Here is a 13,813-nt window from a genome sequence, read left to right on the forward strand (position 1 = left end):
GCTTTATTAGAGTAACATAATTTTCTTGAATTAGATACATTATTAGCATTATTAGTTAATCCATCATAAATACGTCTGACCAACCTCATACTTGTGCTATATCATCATACTTGTCAGATAAACATGCGGGTAACACTATTAATTTAGTGTCTTTAGAAACAGTGTAGCATTAGAGCATGTACTCCATAGGTGTCAGGGGCTACAGGGTCTATGGTTTTCCATGGAACTTTGCACCTAAGCCTTAAGCAAAGTTGCATGAAATAGCTAAACTATATTTCTGCCATCCTTGTAGCACACTCTTTTCAAACCTCTCTCCATCATATCACTCGCCCAGATTATCTACCACTCTTCCTCCCTAAGCCCTCCTGTCCCAGGGAAGCCAATGTCTGCAAGGTATGAGACACAGAAATTCCGAGAAAGAAGAAATGTTTGTGGCAAGTAGGATTCAAGAAAAGCTTTGCAAAGGAAGCAATACTTGAATTGGTCTTTGAAGAATAGGTCAGATTTAAATGGAGAAATGTTGTGTACAATTTTAGAAGGGGGTAGAGGTGGCTGAGACAGGGAAGGATAGGCTTGGTGGGAATGGGGTGGAGAAGGGCATTCTGGACAAAAGTCACAGCATGTGTAGGGGCTTGGAGGTGGGAGTACATGAGGGAACACTGACTCACTCAATTGGACTTGAGCATGGGGGTGTGTGTGAAAACTATTAGTAAAATATAAATATTGTCAGTGTAGGCTGTCACCTTTAATGATAGCTAACACTTGGTGACTTTTCTTAGTTGGTTAGAACAAACTTTAATTTACAAATAGATGAAAATGTGGTGCAAGAAATTTGGTGTATCAATTCATTTCCATTGACGGTGTTTGCTGATTTGAATCTGACCCTATATGCACAACTGCGAACACTAAGGTGTGGCTCCTCTGCTCTTTTCTATAATGGAGTCATGTTCTTTGATTGGCAGGAACACAGTGGTACTGCAGCAAACCAGAATCTGGAGCCAAAAATAGAGTTATATGCTCTGATGGCATTTGATCAAAGTTTTATAAGCTCACATTTTATTAGGCACAGGTAACCCTAACATAAAGATACACAAAAGTAGGGGCACCTGGGTGGCTCAGTCAGTTAAGCCTCCAACTTTCGATTTCTGCTCAGGTCATAATCTCATGGTTCATGAGATTGAGCCCTGCGTTGGGTTCTGCACTGAGAGCACAGAGCCTGCTTCGAATTCTCTTTCTCCCTCTTTCTCTGTCCCTACCCTCCCTGCTCACGCTCTCTCTCTTGAGACAAATTAACGTAAAAAAAATTTTTTTAAGATACACAAAAGTAAAATAAAGGATTTGTGGGCCATAGGTTTTATGGCCTTTTTATATTTATCCAAATTTCAGAAATCAATTCTCCCTAAAATAAAAAATAGTATTTTTTAAGATCTTAGAAATTCTTCACTTTCCTTCAGATCAGCTTTAACAGATTACACTTATATTAGTTTTTTTAATCACACTAATTACTATGTGTTTTGACTGAGCAAGAGAAAACATACAAGGAATTTACCAATTTTTTTTACTGTAGTATAAGTCACCAGGAGGAAAAAAAAAGAAACTCAGCTAATCATTAAGTTTACATGGAAATAGCAATCATACCAGATAAAATGAGCATACTCTAATAGCCAAATACACTGCCTTGATTAGTCATCTCAACAACCTTTGTGAAAGTATTGTTAGTGCATTTTACACACAGGAACTGTTAAATTGCTCAAATTCACATTCAGTAAATGACAAGTCTGTCTGATTTGCTGTTCCCTAATCAATCTATTTAAAATAAAAATGTATTTGTTCCTTTCCTCTTCCCTTTGTTTGTATTCTCATGGAATAAACCAGTTATTCTGATCTAAAGTTTTAGTATAAATTGTGCTTATTTTTTCAGAGCAAGAAAAATAAGTCAAAATTATTATAATACCAATGGTTAGTAACCCATATTCTTGGATTAGAAATTTTATTTTAGCAGTCAAGCTGACAATACTGGCAATTTACCACTGTTTTCCAGGTTTAAATATATCAACCTTGCCCTAATGAACTAAATAAAAAGACCTTTCCAATAATTAATTCTGCAAATTTCTTTTTTTTTTTTTTTTTGCAAATTTCACTCTTTCATTTCCAATATAATGTCAGAAAAGTTTGATTTAATCAACTTTTAAGGAACCAGAAAAATTCAGGAAATGTGTAATATGTCTATGTTATTGGAAATATTTTTGCTAAAAATGAAGAGGAAAAGCTTAATGTTATACCTTATCTATCCTTAAACATACCAAGAGAAACCATAAGGTACTCCAAGAATGGGCAGGACTTCTGTTGTTGTTTTGATGTTTAATTAGTAAAAATCCAACTGTTAGTGAGCATTTTGTCTGCATTAACATATCCAGGACACCACTTAAAAGACAATTTGAACTTTGAAACAGATAATGAAATTCACAATAAATAGAACTTCCTCTGCGTGTTCAACTTCTGACTATAACATCCCAAAAGAATAAGAGAACAAGTGAATAATAATTAACAGCAATTTTTTGTTCTTTTTTAAAAAAAATTTTTTTTAATCTTTATTTTTTTTTTTGAGAGAGAGACAGAGTGTGAGCAAAAGAGGAGCTGAGGGGAGGGAGACACAGAATCAGAAGCAGGATCCAGGCTCTGAGCTGTGAGCACAGAGCCTGACGCGGGGCCCAAACTCATGAACCCTGAGATCATGACTTGAGCCAAAGTAGTAGCCGACTGGGCCACCCAGGTGCCTCAGCAAATTTTTGTTCTTAAAAGATAAATAGTATTCTCAATGGAATGAATTAATTTAGCAAGATTGCTTAATACGATTTTCACATGCTCTTTAGTCAGCAAAAAAAAAAAATGCCTGAAGTAGCAAACATTCAAATTTCTATTTTGATTCAGGATAGAGGCCCTAATTTAGAAATGTTAGTTGTTAGTCATTTCCCGGTCTCAAAGATGTGGGAAATATTTTAAATTAGCTAATAAAATTTGGGGGGGAAATGTATGATTCATACAGAAATTTTCTTAAATCATAATTTTGTTACATACTTTGAAATAAAGAAAACAAATCAGTTTAATAACCCCATTTTAATAAACATTAAATAAGGGTGTTTTTCCTAAATGATAACAGGAGAGAACATTATGATAAATAATAAGACAATAATACAGTGTTCAAATACTGTTCAGATGCTTTGGAAATGTGTGCCAGCTACCCACTTTAAAATATAGGGGTAGGAAGGAACACTTGGGTGGCTCAGTTGGTTTCGTGTCTGACTACAGCTCAGGTCATGATCTCGCAGTTCGTGAGTTTGAGCCCTGTGTCAGGCTCTGTGTTGACAGTTCAGAGCCTGGAGCCTGCTTCTCATTCTGTGTCTCCCTCTCTCCCTCCCCCTCCCCCAGTCACACTCTGTCTCTTTCTCTCTCTCTCTCTCTCAAAAATAAATAAACATTAAAATAAATTTCTTTAAACAAAAAAAGCAGGGGTGGGATGTCTTATTTTTTAGACTTTTTATTTTTAAGACTCAAGAAGTTTTATTTCTAAGATGTTACAGCTATGTCTACATACTGGAAAATAGGGGTGATTTGTCATAACATTATAGAAAGCTAAAATAAGTAATTCAGATACAAAATTAGAAAATTACAAAATAGTTGTAAACCTAACAAAATGTGTATAGGACTTAAAAACTACAATGTTGATGAAAAAATCAAGGAATATGTAAATAAATAGATATATTCTGTTCATAGATTACAAAATTCAACATATTAAAGATGTCAATTCTCTTTACTTAATGCTTAATGCAATTCTTATCAAATTCACCACAAGATTTTCTGTACATATAGGCAAGATTATTCTAAAATTTATGTGGAAAGGTCAAGAAACTGGAATATCTAAATAATTTTGAAAAGGTAGAATAAAGTGAGAAGTATCTGTGTACTCAATTTCAAGACATTATATAACCATAATAATTAAGAATGTGTTGTATTATTGGTGGAGAATAGATACACAGATCAATGAATCAACACAGAGAACCTAGAAATAGATCCTCGAAAATATGCCCAACTGATTTTTGACAAATATTCAGAAATAATTTAATAGAAGAAAGATAGTCTTTCAGGAGATGTTCCTGGGGTAATTAGATATCCATAGGCAAGAAAGTGAACCTGGACCTAAATCTCCTGTTTCATGTAAAATTAACTCAAAACTGATGATGAAATTAATGTAAAACTATAAAAATTCTAGGAAAAAAACTATGCAGAAAAATCTTTTGGATCTAGGACAAGGTGAAGGTTATCATTATTATTATTATTATTATTATTATTCATTATATTGAAGTATAGTGGACATACAATGTACGTACAATGTACGTACAATGTCAGGTGTACAACATAGTGATTCAACAATTCTATAAAAAAAGGTTTTTAGACGTGACAACAAAAGCATGATCCATATGAGGAAAAACTGATAAATTAGTCATTACAAAAATTTAAAACTTTTGCTCCAAGAAAGACCCTATTAAGAAGGTAAAAAGAGAAACTACAGAGAGAAAATATTTGAAAACCATGTATCTGACAAAGGACTAGTATCTGAACTACATAAAGAAGTCTCAAATCTCAAAAGTGAAAAGACAAATAATCGAATTGGAAAATAGGCAAAACAATTTCTGAAGAGAAACTTGACCAAAGAAGATATACAGATGGCAAATAAGTACATAAAAAGATATTCAACATCATTAGCCATCAGGGAAATGTAAATTAAGACCTCAATGAGGTATCACCATACACCTAGCAGAATGGCTAAAATAAAAAATAGTGAGACATCAAAGGCTGGCAGGATTGAAGAAAGACTGGATCATTCATATATTGATGGTGAGATATATAATAATAAAGCCACTCTGGAAAACCATTTGACAGTTGCTTAAAGATTTAGTATGCAACTACCATAAAATCTAAAAATTGCCATCCTGGCTTGCTACTCTAGAGAAATAAAAAGTTATGCTCACACAAAAACATGTACATGAATGTTCATAGCACTTTTATTCATAATACTGAAAAACCAGAAATAATCTGGTGTCCTTCAACAGTGAGTATTTAAATTTTTTTAAATGTTTATTTATTTTTTGAAAGAGAAAGCTAGAGTGCAAGCAGGGGAGGGTCAGAGAGAGAGAGGGAGACAGAGAATGTGAACCAGACTCCAGGCTCTGAGCTGTCAGCACAGAGCCTTACGTGGGGCTTGAACCCATGAACTGCGAGATAACGACCTGAGCTGAAGTTGGACACTTAACTCACTGAGCCACCCAGGCACCCCTCAACAGTGAGTATTTAACCAAATATGGTATATCCATGCCATGGAATATTCACCAATGGTCAGCAAGAAATAAGAACAAACTATTGATACATGCAACACCATGAATGGATTGCCAGAGAATTATCCTGAGTGAAACAGACAGTAACAAATAGCCACATGTGATATGACTCCATCTATATAGCCTTCTTGAAAGACAAAATTATAGGAATAGAGAAAAAAATTAGTGGTTCCCAGAATTTAAGGACAGAACAGACAGGAAGAAGAGAGAGAGAAAACAAATGGATGTGGTTATAAAAGAGCAACAAGTGGCATGTGTCAACATGGCAGAGAAGTAGGGGGACCCGAAGTTCCCTTGTCAATCAAGTACAGCCATAGTGAGGCCAGAAGACTTGGAATTCCAGGAATACAGGCTACAGAGGGACAGAAACATCTCCAGGGGCTCACAGGGGCAACCTGGCAGGCCATAGGTGCGTGATTGTGAATTGGGAGAGACAAAACAGATGGAGTAGGCACAGAGCGGAGGGATCCCCTTCTGTGGAGAGCCAAAAGGAAGAGAAAGAGAGGCTGTGGAAGTATAGGATTGTATTTGGACATGAGAAAAACCATGGACCAGGGAACAGAAAAAACGGAGAAAGAACCAATTTGTAACTCGTTCCAGAGTTGTGGGGCTTTCTTTGGACTGGGGCCAACTGCCCTGTTCACGCACCTGGGGAGGAGAGGAGCCAGCCCTGAGCTCAGTCACAAGCTCAGATGCAGAGTTGGAGAGAGCAACTCCTCCCTTGAGTGTTGTGGGAAGAATGCATATAGCCACTCCAAGGACAAAAGACCCTGCAGACACCCACAAGCCAAAGGCCCTTTATTGGCTGGCTGAACAGAGTGGCACTACCCTGGATCTAGGGCATGCGGATCTGGGGTGGTATCCTTTAAGACATTGGGGCTTAAATCCCAGCCAAGTGCCTGGGAGGTGCAGGAGACTGTAGAGCGGGACAAACCGGCCCACTTGGACCCATGTGTCATTGTGAGGATGGCCTGAACAGAATGGTTTGGGTCACCCCAACCAGGGAGGAGAGACTGGGTGTCACCATTTTTCTCCCCATCACCAACAAGTTAGGGCTAGATTGGAGGCAGGACCTCCTACACCAAACTATTCCCTCTCCATATCTGGTAACTGAGTTATCAACCAGAGCAAGATTGACACTGACCAAACCAGACAGCCCCTACTCCAGACCAGTGCAGCCATGGGTTCCAAGTCACAGGTATAAGTCCTGTGGGTTTGCATTTTCTGATTTGATTCTTGGTCAATTCTTATTATATATATATAAAATATATATAAAATATTTATAAAAATATTTATAATATATTTATAAATATATATAATATTTTTTATTTCTTCCTTTTCATCCTCTGGTTATTCTGGTTGTTGGTTTGTTTAAGCAGACATTTTTAATCTATTCCTTTTATACCTTTTCTGAATCTCCTTCTTTATTTTCCTCTCTCTCTGGATTAAGCTGTATAGTTTCCCTATGCAATTTTTTTTCTTTTCTTTTCCCATCATTTCTCTCTCTGTATGGGATAAATCTTCTTCCACCAACCCCCCTTAGAACATTTTTCAGGGTTACTTCAATGAACAAATCAAAGCACACTTGGTGGAAAGTCCAAACCACCACTATGAGTAGAGAGATAAAACAACTAGAGTCACAACAACAGAGAGCACCCAACACATTCCAAAAATACCTCCTGAAGGGCCAGGTCCTGGACAGGGTATGATCCTTCTTTAGCATAGCAGTGCTCGCAGGTGCAGGACACATAACAAGGTACTAAAATACACAAGGGACAGAAAACTAGCCAAAATGATGAAACAGAACGATTCTCCTCAAAAGACAGGAAGAAATGACAGCTACAGAATTGCTCAAAACAGATATAAACAATATATCTGATCAAGAATTTAGGATAATAGTCATAATATTAATAGCTGAGCTTGAAAAAAGCATAGAAGATAGCAGAGAATCTATTGCTCAGAGATCAAGGAACTAAGAAATAATCACGACAAATTAAGAAATGGTGTAATTGAGGTGCAAAATAAACTAGAGGCTGTGACAACAAGGATGGAAAAAGCATAGGGGAGAATAAGCAAAATAGAATATAAAATTATGGAAAAAGATGAAGCTGAAAAAAAGAGAGATGAGAAAATACTAGACCATGGGGGGAGAATTAGAGAACTACGTGATTCAATAATAATATCCATATCATAGGAGTTTTAGAAGAAGAGAAAGTGGCAGAAGGTCTACTTGAACAAATTATAGCTGAGAACTTCCTTCATCTGGGGAAGGAAGCAGACATCCAAATCCAGGAGGCACAGAGAACTCCTTTCAGATTTAACAAGAATAGGTCTTCTCCATGGCATATCAGAGTAAAACTGGCAAAATACAAAGATAAAGAGAGAATTCTGAAAGCAGCTAGGGACAAATGGGCCTTAACATACAAGGGTAGGCACATAAGGGTAGTAGCAGACCTGTCCACTGAAACTTGGCAAGCCAGACAAGTGGCAGAAAATATTCAATGTGCTGAACAGGAAAAATATGCATCCAAGAATCCTTTATCCAGCAAGGCTGTCATTCAGAATAGAAGGAGAGATAAAGCCTTTCCCAGACAAACAAAAACTGAAGGAGTTCATGACCACTCAAGCAGCCCTGCAAGAGATCCTAAGGAGGACTGTATGAATGGAATGCTGCAAAGACTACAAAGGACCAGAGACATCACCACAGGCATGAAACCTACAGGTAACACAATGACACTAAATCCATATCTTTCAGGAATAACTCTGAATGTAAATTCTCCAATCAGGAGACATAGGGTATCAGAGTGGATTGAAAAAAAAACCCAAAATCCGTCCATATGCTGTCTACAAGACACTCATTTTACACCTGAGGACATCTTCAGATTGAAAGTGAGGGGATGGAGAACTATCTATCACAGTACTAGAAATCAAAAGAAAGCTGGAGTAGCCATACTTATATCAGACAAACTAGATTTTAAACTAAAGGCCATAACAAGAGTTGAAGAAGGGCATTATATCATAATTATGGGGTCTCTCCATCAAGAGCTAACAATTATAAATGTTTATGCCCCCAACTTGGAAATACAAATATGTAAATCAATTCATCACAAATATAAGCAATCTTATTGATAAGAATATGGTAATTGCAGGGGACTTTAATACTCTACTTACAACAATGGACAGGTCATCTAGGCAGAAAATCAATAAAGAAACAATGGCCTTGAATGATACACTGGACCAGATTGACTTGACAGATATATTCAGAACTTTCCATCCAAAAGCAGCAGAATACACATTCTTCTAGAGTGCACATGGAACATTCTCCAAAATAAATCACATACTGGGTCACAAAACAACCCTCAATAAATATGAAAGAATTGAGATCATACCATGCATATTTCAGATACAATGTTATGAAACTTGAGATCAACCACAAGAAAAATTTGAAAAACCTCCAAATGCATGGAGGTTAAAGAACGTCCTACTAAAGAATGATTGGATCAACCAGGAAATTAAAAAAGAAATTAAAAAATATATGGAAACAAATGAAAATGAGAACACGACAGTCCAAACCCTTTCAGGTACAGCAAAGGCAGTCCTAAGAGGAAAATACTTTGCAATCCAGGCCTATTGCAAGAAATAAGAAAAATCTCAAATGCAAAACCTAAACACATATGTAAAGGAACTAGAAGTAGAACAACAAAGAAAGCCCAAATCCAGCTGAAGAAGAGAAATAATAAAGATTAGAGCAGAAATAAACAATACAGAATCTGGAAAAACAGTAGAATAGATCGATGAATCTAAGAGCTGGTTTTCTGAAAAGAAAAAAAAAAATTGATAAACCCCTAGCAAGACTTCTCAAGAAAAGAGAACCCAAATAGATAAAATCACAAATGAAAGAGGAGAGATCACAACCAACACCACAGAAATACAAACAATTATTAGAGAATACTATGAAAAATTATATGCCAACAAACTGGAAAACCTCGAAGAAATGGACAAATTCCTAAACACCCACACACTACCAAAACTCAAATGGGAAGAAATAGAAAATTTGAACAGACCCATAACCAGTGAAGAAATTGAAAGAGTTATCAAAAATCTCCCAACAAATAAGAGTCCTGGGCCAGATGGCTTCCCAGGGGAATTCTACCAGACATTTAAAGCAGAGTTAATACTTATCTTTCTCAAGCTGTTCCAAAAAATAGAAATGGAAGGAAAAGCTTCCAAACTTTCACACTCATCCTGTCACAGTGCATAGAAGAAGGGTAGATGACAGAATTTTAGCTTGAATCTGTCTCACAGAAGGTTATTTTCCTAGTCTGAGAATATATAGTGGAAATAAAACATTTAGTAACTGAAAGACTCGCATACTTGTCCCATGACCCACATGGAAAGGGCCATTTGGCCATTTTGGGAGCCCTTTTTGGCCTATGCAAGAGCAACAGGGCTCTTAGAGAATAGCCTCAAACAGATTTCACCAAAGATAATCAGGCCATGATGACAGTTGTGGTATCTTTACTAGAGCATATCAACAAAGTCCTATCTCATGGTATGAAGATATTGACTTAGAAAAGCCTTCCTCCATCCAACTCCCATCTTTACCAGAATAGATAATCTGATAATTTTGAAAAATTTGCCATCCTGTGGCAAGGATAAGAGTAAATCTTTAATGCTTTTCCTCAAGGTTATATCAGTGTCCCTGCTTTCCATCATAATATAATCTAGAAGTACTTTGGTCCCTACAATATTCCATAAAGCATTACATAAAACTGTAACATTGATGACATCTAACTAATTGATCCTGGTGAGCAAGAAATAACAAGTGTTCTAGTTACATTACTTAGTACGATGCATGGGAGGACATATTGAGTATTATTTGTCTATGAACTGTGTAAGGGGCAAGGTTATAACTGGCAGACCCAATGGTTTTGGAAAAGTTTATGATCAACAGACATGATACGTGGAATCTTTGGCAAATTTCAATGAAAAAATAGTAACATATACCCCAAAGTTTTGGAATAAAGTCATGCCTTCTTTCACTTACAAATATTCTCTACTTGAAAGGCTTGCTGCTGAGCCTTAGTAAGAACTAAACACCTGACTCTATGACATGCAACAGACTGCCCATCCTGAACAAGGTGTTCTATAATCTATTGAATCACAAAATTGGACATGCACAGCAGAATTCCATTGTAAAATGGAAACAATATATTTAAGACTGATTCCTAGAAGATTCAGAAATCACTAGGAAACTTCACAAGCAGCTAGCTCAGACTCCCATAATACCTATTTGTACTGCTTTTTCACCAATTCCTCAGAATATCTATACCATCTCATTGGAAGCTCCATTTTAAAAAGATGGAAAAAGAATGGGCCTACTTAGCAATGGATTTGCTAGAACTACTCAAATGCAAGAACTACTCAAAAGTAAATGATACAATATTACAGCCCTCAAATGGTACCTCTGAAAGATATTAATGAAGGAAGTATTTCCTATGGGAAGAACTCCAGGATCCAACATCTGGTTGTACACTTTGTGTGGAAGCAAACATAGTCTGAGGTACAGACCAATCCTGTTTCAGGGTCAGAGACTTGGAAAGCACAAGATTAAAAAATTGGTGATAAAAGTTATGTGGTATATCCTTCTAAATGCATGCAGAGTATGAAGTTCCTATGTTCACTGCAAAGGAGATTGTCTATTATGATGAGAAGATGATCTATATCATGAATCATGCTATGGAAGCTTCTTTTCCTCAATGAGTTCATGTATAAAGAGCTTTGGTAGCAGGGATTGGATTACGCATGGGCTCAACATATTGTTGAGCCATATTACACTTTCTCTCCTCAAAGCTGATTTGGCTACTACTGCTGCTGAGTGCCCAATCTTCTAAGAAACAGGCTAATGCTGAGTAACTACCTCTGGGGGGAATGGTTGATCACCTAGTGGCAGTTTGATTATAATGGCTCAGTTCTATTATACTACAAACAGCAATTTACCCTCCCAGGAATATACAGATTTTTTTTTTTTTTTTTTTTTTTTTTAAATTTTTTTTTTCAACGTTTTTTATTTATTTTTTTTTGGGACAGAGAGAGACAGAGCATGAACGGGGGAGGGGCAGAGAGAGAGGGAGACACAGAATCGGAAACAGGCTCCAGGCTCCGAGCCATCAGCCCAGAGCCTGACGCGGGGCTCGAACTCACAGACCGCGAGATCGTGACCTGGCTGAAGTCGGACGCTTAACCGACTGCGCCACCCAGGCGCCCCAGGAATATACAGATATTTTAAGCCAGATTTCCCTTCCTTACCAGCAGGACTTACAGAATATCTTATCCATCCATTGCTAAGTTACTCCACACAACAATCACCTCTGAATAAAGACACAGAGTGAAGGAGGTGAGACAATGGACTCATGCTCATTGGATTCACTAATCTTAACCACAAGTCCCATCTCCCAGAAGAAAATGACTCACTGAACAGTAGATACCTTTTGAAGACTCAATCATGTAACAAATTGAAAAATAAAAGTCATTGAGGTTAGTGCTATCCTAGAAAATGCAATATATACCTTAGACCAATAGCCTATATATGTGTCAACTCCCCACAGCCACTGGTCTGGGAACCAAGGAGTAAACCAATATTTTCTTCTTTTCCCATGGACTTGAATCTGTGGTTTGGAGGTCCTGGTGCCCAGGAAGAACTGTGAAAATATATTCATGCATCTGTTAAACTGGATGCTTTAGTCATTTGGGGCTTTTCATGCCTCTGTAAGTTGTCTTCCAAACAGCAAAGAAAGGGATCAATGTACTGGTTGGGTTAACTGTTCCCAATCGCAAATAAGAAATTGTGTTACGGGAAAAAAAAGACAATCTCTGAAACACAGGAAATTTGTTGCAATATCCCTTAATACTCACTTGACCAATGATCACCGTCAATGAAAGACTGGCCAACACAATGAATATAGGATCACCAAACATTTAAATCCAGCATAATTGAAGGTTTGGGACACATTAGATTAAGAATTCCACCTGGCCAAGGTGTTGACAGACAGTAAGGGGAACATGGTGATGGAAGAAGTAGAACTCTCAACTTAAGCCTCATAAATAGTTACAGAAGCAGGCCTAAAACAACTTTCTGCTCTCTAACCACTTGATTTTTCCTCCCTTTCTTTCCCTGATAATTTATGGGAAGAATGGTGACTAGCATTTCAGATTTCAGGTTGGAATATACTAGAGTATATCTAAACTGGCATTACCTTGCAAAGTTAGTATAATAAATAGCACTTTGTCCCCTGCATCTACATAGCTCCTACCAGGCATTCTTTCTACATCTACTGTCCATCTCTCTCCTTTCAGGTCTTGCTGTAGTAATGGTTCCTGTGCTTAAAATTCCTGGGGTATTACCCAGTCCTCAGTGCTTTCCCTAGCCTGTCCATATCCCTATAATGGTCATTAACTCTCAAGAAAGACCATAGTCCCCATCTATTTTTTTTATCATGATCCAGAATAATAAAGGATACATGTTTTTAGATCTGCAGTCACATGAGATTTTAAATACTTTTTAATACTTCATTCTGAATTAGAATTACCCACCTGGTGCTGGCAGAGCTGGGCAAATATGGGTCTCTCCCATAAGGACAGGGACCTTGCTATATAGCACAGAGCAGACCTGCATTAAGTGTCCTGCACTTGACCAAGAATGTCAACTCTGTGGACACCTCACCACGTGGAAAAATTAGGTCAGAAATGTGGAGGGTCTCCCATAATATGCAGAGTATACCAAGAAATCCTATAAACCAGTGATAAAAAGAGAACATAGAATAGAAACTTTACTAAGGATTTGAAAAAGCAGTTCACAGAAGAGGAAACTTAAAATGTCAATTATAGAATTCCTAGCCCAAATGGACATTCAATATTCCATTTATTTATATGAGATCACATTTTTAATTAAAGTTAGTTTTCTATTTGGTGTCATACTGAATATTTTGTCATTGATGAAAGTGTTCAGAGATAACCAAGAAGTCAGTTCCAAACTTTAACTCTTCTATAATAACTTAAACTTTTGTCTTAGCTCAGGACTGCCATTCACCTAATTCAGACTATAATCCTGCCTTACTAATAGGGCTTGCCCCATGCCAAGCAATTCTCTAAGCGATCCACATGTGACAACTAATTTCACTTTCATAACAATCCTGTGAAGTACGTAGTATTATTTTTCCCACTGACAAATGAGCAAACTGTGTGTCCGAGATCAATTGGGATTTAAACTAAGATAATAAGTCCCATGGTCCACAGTCTTAACTATATTATACTGCCTCTAATTTGCAACTTGTCCCTGGCTTGAGCAGCGGTCTATTTTAATCCTTGCTCTCCACATGATTTGAGTAGAGCATAAACACTACCTCCTTCAAGTACAAGGA

General features: G+C 37.1%; 1 long non-coding RNA gene across 1 annotated transcript in view; it reads right to left on the reverse strand.

The window, feature by feature from the left end:
• Positions 1 to 13,813, reverse strand: part of LOC132682161 (uncharacterized) — a 238,183-nt gene that overhangs the window by 15,380 nt on the left and 208,990 nt on the right. The window lies entirely within an intron of this gene.

This window comes from Panthera onca, chromosome A1, assembly GCF_046562875.1.
Source record: "Panthera onca isolate mPanOnc1 chromosome A1, mPanOnc1 haplotype 2, whole genome shotgun sequence".
Classification (NCBI taxonomy): Eukaryota; Metazoa; Chordata; class Mammalia; order Carnivora; family Felidae; genus Panthera; species Panthera onca.